The sequence below is a fragment of the Etheostoma spectabile genome, chromosome 19, assembly GCF_008692095.1.
Source record: "Etheostoma spectabile isolate EspeVRDwgs_2016 chromosome 19, UIUC_Espe_1.0, whole genome shotgun sequence".
NCBI classification, from domain to species: Eukaryota; Metazoa; Chordata; class Actinopteri; order Perciformes; family Percidae; genus Etheostoma; species Etheostoma spectabile.
The window spans coordinates 12,312,645-12,320,202 of NC_045751.1; positions in this window are offsets into that span (position 1 = coordinate 12,312,645).

Consider the following 7,558-nt stretch of genomic DNA (forward strand, 5'->3'; position numbering starts at 1 on the left):
GCGCAACACATTACACCGAAATGTGGGTAATGATCGGGAATGGTGTGCTATGATTTTTCTAAGAGATTTGCCGCGTGGTTTTACCGAAATCGGCAAAAAACCGGCAAACTTTTCTCATTGACTTGAATGGGAAATGTTCGGGAAATCGCTCAACATTGCTCAAAAACGCCCCCCCTTTGGCACCATGCTGTGTCGCCATACTTTAACGTAGAAACATGATTAAAAGTTTAAACCGAAGACAAGACTTTGGTGTTTATTGCGCTGAATGGTCGTTCAGATATCAAGCACGGTTTCTCCCAAATCCCAGTTTACGTATCGTCCCGTTTTCAGACCGGTTCAGATTTTCCAATGTGTGTGTATGTGGCGGAATGTTCGGAGCTAGAGTGGGGGACAGAGTGGGAGACTAAAAAAGTTATCTTTTTTTTTTCTCTATAACTTGCTCCCACGCCAACAATTCTAACTTGTCATGGACAATTTATACATCAAAACGTAGGTATTCTTGTCTAGTTTCATCCAATGTGCTCATTTACGTGATATGATGTATACTTTCCGCTCAGCGACCTTTCAAATGAGAACAGTTCCACATTTTCCTCCATTCACTGTAATGGTAAACATCGTCTACATTTCTGAGCAAAACGCAGAGCGAAGGACTTTTTTACATCGCTGATACGCCCACATTTTAAGTTCATCCACATAAATTTTATATCAATACGTTCACAAAGGCCTCATGGTGCCCACGAGAACCTCAATTAATTGATATCTTGTATCCTTTTGGTGATATGATCATTTGTTTGAGAGCTTGATCAGTCTCTTAATAGCTGGTAACAGTAGGTGCCAGGTGCAGTCGTTAACTGACTACATACCAAAGAGATGACATCACAGAGATAACAGGCTTCCTATTGGTCCTTAGTAACCAGGCAACCATAGTCTGTATGTCTGTCTGTGGACATCTATCTGTCTCCCTCTCTCTCAGACACACACACAGACAGACACACACACACGTCCTAACATCTTAAATAGGTTTTAAAAAGTTATATCTCTGAAGGGTTAAGACACTTATTATTTTTTATTAACTTTTATAGCTGTTCGGATGTGCACCAAGTAGCAGGCACACTGATAAAATTTCTGCGGAATTTTCTAGTTATTTCTTATTCTCCATCTTCCGCCAAATTTCGTCCCGCTACTAGTCCCAAAGCGTTGCCAACACGCGCAACACATTACACCGAAATGTGGGTAATGATCGGGAATGGTGTGCTATGATTTTTCTAAGAGATTTGCCGCGTGGTTTTACCGAAATCGGCAAAAAACCGGCAAACTTTTCTCATTGACTTGAATGGGAAATGTTCGGGAAATCGCTCAACATTGCTCAAAAACGCCCCCCCTTTGGCACCATGCTGTGTCGCCATACTTTAACGTAGAAACATGATTAAAAGTTTAAACCGAAGACAAGACTTTGGTGTTTATTGCGCTGAATGGGCGTTCAGATATCAAGCACGGTTTCTCCCAAATCCCAGTTTACGTATCGTCCCGTTTTCAGACCGGTTCAGATTTTCCAATGTGTGTGTATGTGGCGGAATGTTCGGAGCTAGAGTGGGGGACAGAGTGGGGAGACTAAAAAAGTTATCTTTTTTTTTCTCTATAACTTGCTCCCACGCCAACAATTCTAACTTGTCATGGACAATTTATACATCAAAACGTAGGTATTCTTGTCTAGTTTCATCGAATGTGCTCATTTATGTGATATGATGTATACTTTCCGCTCAGCAACCTTTCAAATGAGAACAGTTCCACATTTTCCTCCATTCACTGTAATGGTAAACATCGTCCGCATTTCTGAGCAAAACGCAGAGCGAAGGACTTTTTTACATCGCTGATACGCCCACATTTTAAAGTTTATCCACATAAATTTTATATCAATACGTTCACAAGGGCCTTGTGGTGCCCACGAGCACCTCAATTAATTGATATCTTGTATCCTTTTGGTGATATGATCATTTGTTTGAGAGCTTGATCAGTCTCTTAATAGCTGGTAACAGTTGGTGCCAGGTGCAGTCGTTAACTGACTACATATCAAAGAGATGACATCACAGAGATGAAAGGCTTCCTATTGGTCCTTAGTAACCAGGCAACCATACTTTGTATGTCTGTCTGTGGACATCCATCTGTCTCCCTCTCTCTCAGACACACACACAGACAGACACACACACACGTCCTAACATCTTAAATAGGTTTTAAAGAGTTATATCTCTGAAGGGTTAAGACACTTATTATTTTTTATTAAGTTTATTTGCTGTTCGGATGTGCACCAAGTAGTAGGCACACTGATAAAATTTCTGCGGAATTTTCTAGTTCAGTGTGCCGTGGTGCTGCTTAAGCAGCACTCGGCACAATGACTATTATTGCCCATACTTATTCAGTGTGCCGAGGAGCTGCTTAAGCAGCACTCGGCACAATGACTATTATTGCCCATACTTATTATTATTATTATTATTTCTTATTCTCCATCTTCCGCCAAATTTCGTCCCGCTACTAGTCCCAAAGCGTTGCCAACACGCGCACCACATTACACCGAAATGTGGGTATTGATCGGGAATGGTGTGCTATGACTTTTCAACCAGATTTGCCGCGTGGTTTTACCGAAATCGGCAAAAATACGGCAACATTTTCTCATTGACTTGAATGGGAAATTTTCGGGAAATCTCTCAACATTGCTCAAAACGCCCCCTCTTTGGGACCGTGCTGCGTCGCCATACTTTAACGTAGAAACATGATTAAAAGTTTAAACCGAAGACAAGACTTTGGTGTTTATTGGGCTGAATGGGCGTTCAGATATCAAGCACGGTTTCTCCAGAATCCCAGTTTACGTATCGTCCCGTTTTCAGACCGGCTCAGATTTTCCAATGTGTGTGTATGTGGCGGAATGTTCGGAGCTAGAGTGGGAGACAGAGTGGGGAGACTAAAAAGTTATCTTTTTTTTTTCTCTATAACTTGCTCCCACGCCAACAATTCTAACTTGTCATGAACAATTTATACATCAAACGTAGGTATTCTTGTCTAGTTTCATCCATGTGCTCATTTATGTGATATGATGTATACTTTCCGCTCAGCAACCTTTCAAGTGAGAACAGTTTCCACATTTTCCTCCATTCACTGTAATGGTAAACATCGTCCGCATTTCTGAGCAAAACGCAGAGCGAAGGACTTTTTTACATCGCTGATACGCCCACATTTTAAAGTTTATCCACATAAATTTTATATCAATACGTTCACAAGGGCCTTGTGGTGCCCACGAGCACCTCAATTAATTGATATCTTGTATCCTTTTGGTGATATGATCATTTGTTTGAGAGCTTGATCAGTCTCTTAATAGCTGGTAACAGTTGGTGCCAGGTGCAGTCGTTAACTGACTACATATCAAAGAGATGACATCACAGAGATGAAAGGCTTCCTATTGGTCCTTAGTAACCAGGCAACCATACTTTGTATGTCTGTCTGTGGACATCCATCTGTCTCCCTCTCTCTCAGACACACACACAGACAGACACACACACACGTCCTAACATCTTAAATAGGTTTTAAAGAGTTATATCTCTGAAGGGTTAAGACACTTATTATTTTTTATTAAGTTTATTTGCTGTTCGGATGTGCACCAAGTAGTAGGCACACTGATAAAATTTCTGCGGAATTTTCTAGTTATTATTATTTCTTATTCTTAATCTTCCGCCAAATTTCGTCCCGCTACTAGTCCCGGAGCGTTGCCAACACGCGCAACACATTACACCGACATGTGGGTATTGATTGGGAATGGTGTGCTATGTAGTTTCAACCAGATTTGCCGCGTGGTTTTACCGAAATCGGCAAAAATACGGCAAAAATCTCTCATTGACTTGAATGGGAAATGTTCGGGAAATCTCTCAACATTGCTCCAAATCCCCCCTCTTTGGGACCGTGCTGCATCGCCATACTTTAACGTAGAAACATGATTAAAAGTTTAAACCGAAGACAAGACTTTGGTGTTTATTGGGCTGAATGGGCGTTCAGATATCTAGCACGGTTTCTCCCAAATCCCAGTTTACGTATCGTCCCGTTTTCAGACCGGCTCAGATTTTCCAATGTGTGTGTATGTGGTGGAATGTTGAGAGCTAGAGTGGGGGACAGAGTGGGGAGCTGTGGTACGAATATCTGGAAGTTTCCCGAACAAATTGCTCTCTCGCCTCCAGTTTTAACTCTTCAGACCTCATTATTGGTCAAAATGTAGGGAATCTTGTTGCGGTCGCAGACATGTAACTATGGAGTCTGTCGGTCTTAAATTGTTGGTTGTGATCTACCAACTGTCGACAGAAATTATGAAAAAAACATTTAGCTGGGGACGATTCAGTGATTTTTTCTCTCAAACAAATTGCTCTCTCTCCTCCAGTTTTAATTCTTTAGACATCATAGTTGGTCAAAATGTAGGGAATCTTGTGCCGATCGCAAACATGTAACTATGGAGTCTATCGGACTAAAACTTTTCGCGCTAGGCTCACCAAATGCAGATAGACAACACTGGAAAAAAAATCTGGCTCCCTCTCTGACAAAATCACCATAGCAACAGGTTCTGATACTGACAGGACAGAGGGAGGGGCTGCAGGACGATGCTCTGAAACAAACAAATTGCTCTCTCTCCTCCAGTTTTCAGTCTTCAGACATAATTTTTGGTGAACATATCGGAAATCTTGTGCCGGTCGCAGATATCTAAGTATGGAGTCTGTCAGACTTAAAATTCTTGCGCTAGAATCATAGCAACCAATTCTGACACACACACACACACACATTCACCCACACAGACACAGACACACTCAGACCACACACCCCTACATGACCCTGTTCCCTGGCGGCCATGTTGACCAACTGACTCCTAACTGACGTTTCCATTGTGTGTGTGTGTGTGGATGGCCCCAATAACAGGCACACTGATAAAATTTCTGCGGAATTTTCTAGTTATTTCTTATTCTCCATCTTCCGTCCGCCAAATTTCGTCCCGCTACTAGTCCCAAAGCGTTGCCAACACGCGCAACACACATTACACCGAAATGTGGGTAATGATCGGGAATGGTGTGCTATGATTTTTCTAAGAGATTTGCCGCGTGGTTTTACCGCTTATACGAACGGCAAAAAACCGGCAAACTTTTCTCATTGACTTGAATGGGAAATGTTCGGGAAATCGCTCACATTGCTCAAAAACGCCCCCCCTTTGGCACCATGCTGTGTCGCCATACTTTAACGTAGAAACATGATTAAAAGTTTAAACCGAAGACAAGACTTTGGTGTTTATTGCGCTGAATGGGCGTTCAGATATCAAGCACGGTTTCTCCCAATCCCAGTTTACGTATCGTCCCGTTTTCAGACCGGTTTCAGATTTTCCAATGTGTGTGTATGTGGCGGAATGTTCGGAGCTAGAGTGGGGACAGAGTGGGGAGACTAAAAAAGTTATCTTTTTTTTTTTCTCTATAACTTGCTCCCACGCCAACAATTCTAACTTGTCATGGACAATTTATACATCAAAACGTAGGTATTCTTGTCTAGTTTCATGAATGTGCTCATTTATGTGAATGATGTATACTTTCCGCTCAGCAACCTTTCAAATGAGAACAGTTCCACATTTTCCTCCATTCACTGTAATGGTAAACATCGTCCGCATTTCTGAGCAAAACGCAGAGCGAAGGACTTTTTTACATCGCTGATACGCCCACATTTTAAGTTTATCCACATAAATTTTATATCATACGTTCACAAGGCCTTGTGGTGCCCACGAGCACCTCAATTAATTGATATCTTGTATCCTTTTGGTGATATGATCATTTGTTTGAGAGCTTGATCAGTCTCTTAATAGCTGGTAACAGTTGTGCCAGGTGCAGTCGTTAACTGACTACATATCAAAGAGATGACATCACAGAGATGAAAGGCTTCCTATTGGTCCTTAGTAACCAGGCAACCATACTTTGTATGTCTGTCTGTGGACATCATCTGTCTCCCTCTCTCTCAGACACACACACAGACAGACACACACACACGTCCTAACTCTTAAATAGGTTTTAAAGAGTTATATCTCTGAAGGGTTAAGACACTTATTATTTTTTATTAAGTTTATTTGCTGTTCGGATGTGCACCAAGTAGTAGGCACACTGATAAAATTTCTGCGGAATTTTCTAGTTTTATTCTTCTCCTTCTTCCGCCACATTTTCGTCCCGCTACTAGTCCCGAAGCGTTGCCAACACGCGCAACACATTACACCGACATGTGGGTATTGATCGGGAATGGTGTGCTATGTAGTTTCAACCAGATTTGCCGCGTGGTTTTACCGAAATCGGCAAAAATACGGCAAAAATCTCTCATTGACTTGAATGGGAAATGTTCAGGAAATCTCTCAACATCGCTCAAAACTCCCCCTCTTTGGGACCGTGCTGCATCGCCATACTTTAACGTAGAAACATGATTAAAAGTTTAAACCGAAGACAAGACTTTGGCGTTTATTGGGCTGAATGGGCGTTCAGATATCAAGCACGGTTTCTCCCAAATCCCAGTTTACGTTTCGTCCCGTTTTCAGACCGGCTCAGATTTTCCAATGTGTGTGTATGTGGCGGAATGTTCAGAGCTAGAGTGGGAGACAGAGTGGGGGGCTGGGGGACGGATCTCTGGAAGTTTCCCGAACAAAATGCTCTCTCTCCTCCAGTTTTAACTATTCAGACTTTATTATTGGTCAAAATGTAGGGAATCTTGTTCCGGTCGCACACATGTAAATATGGAGTCTGTCGGACTTAAATTGTTGGCTGTGATCTACCAACTGTCGAGAGAAATCATGAGAAAATCATGCAGCTGGGAACGATTCAATGATTTATTTACCCAAACAAATTGCTCTCTCTCCTCCAGTTTTAACTCTTTAGACGTCATAATGTGTTAAAATGTAGGGAATCTTGTGCCGATCGCAGACATGTAACTATGGAGTCTATCGGACTAAAACTTTTCGCGCTAGGCTCACCAACTGCGATACTAATCATTGAAAAAAAGACTCTGGCCCGTACTCTGAGGAAATCACCATAGCAACAGGTTCTGTTACTGAGAGGACAGAGGGAGGGGCTGCAGGACGATGCTCTGAAACAAACAAATGTCTCTCTCTCCTCCAGTTTTAATTCTTCAGACATCATAGTTGGTCAAAATGTAGGGAATCTTGTGCCGATCCCAGACATGTAACTATGGAGTCTATCAGACTTAACGTGTTCACGCTAGGGAACCAACTGCCAATACAACACATTGAAAACGGCTCAGACACACACACCCCTATCATGACCCTGTTCCCTGGCGGCCATGTTGACCAACTGACTCCTAACTGATGTTTCCAATGTGTGTGTGTGTGTGTGGATGGGCCCCAATAGCAGGCACACTGATAAAATTTCTGCGGAATTTTCTAGTTTAATATTAAGATACCGTAAAGTTTGACACTGATGCTGTATATGAAGCTGTGTAACTGTAATCCTGTACTTTGTGTAAATGACACAATTATTACATAATCATAAAAACT